Source organism: Nomia melanderi, unplaced genomic scaffold (assembly GCF_051020985.1).
Source record: "Nomia melanderi isolate GNS246 unplaced genomic scaffold, iyNomMela1 scaffold0014, whole genome shotgun sequence".
Classification (NCBI taxonomy): domain Eukaryota; kingdom Metazoa; phylum Arthropoda; class Insecta; order Hymenoptera; family Halictidae; genus Nomia; species Nomia melanderi.
Window position 1 is genome coordinate 10,198,446 of NW_027475130.1, and position 955 is coordinate 10,199,400.

The following is a 955-nucleotide window of genomic DNA, read 5'->3' on the forward strand; positions in this document are numbered from 1 at the left end:
TGGCCCTGAGTGTCCGGCCCCATGAGACGGTGGTTGTCTCGGCACCTGGAGGCCCGAGGACGTTCCCGCAGCACAGATTCATGCGCCAGGGGCCCCTGCAGATAATTCACTTTGGTTTATTGCGCTATCTCTAATAGCACCCGAGATATCACCAGATATATGTTGGATTTTCCCCTGACCCTGAGTGTCCGGCCCCATGAGACTGTGGTTTTCTCGGCCCCTGGTGGTCCGAGGTCGTTCCCGCTGCACAGATCCACGCGCCAGGTCCTCCTACAGACAAGGCACTTTTATTTATTGCGCTATCTGTAATAGCACCCGAGATACCACCAGATATATATTGGATCTTTCACTGACCCTGAGTGTCCGGCCCCATGAGACGGTGGTTTTCGCGGCCCCTGGTGGTCCGAGGTCGTTCCTGCTGCACAGATTCATGCGCCAGGGCCTCCTACAGACAATTCACTTTGATTTATTGCGCTATCTGTAATAGCACCCGAGATATCACCAGATATATATTGGATTTTTCCCCGACCCTGAGTGTCCGGCCCCATGAGACGGTGGTTTTCTCGGCCCCTGGTGGTCCGAGGTCGATCCCGCTGCACAGATTCATGGGCCAGGTCCCCCTGCAAATAATGCACTTTGATTTATTGCGCTATCTGTAATAGCACCCGAGATATCACCAGATATATATTGGATTTTTCCCCGACCCTGAGTGTCCGGCCCCATGAGACGGTGGTTTTCTCGGCCCCTGGTGGTCCGAGCTCGATCCCGCTGCACAGATTCATGCGCCAGGGCCCCCTGCAGATAATTCACTTTGGTTTATTGCGCTATCTCTAATAGCACCCGAGATATCACCAGATATATATTGGATTTTAACCTGACCCTGAGTGTCCGGACCCATGAGACTTTGGTTTTCTCGGCCCCTGGTGGTCCGAGGTCGTTCCGGCTGCACAGATTC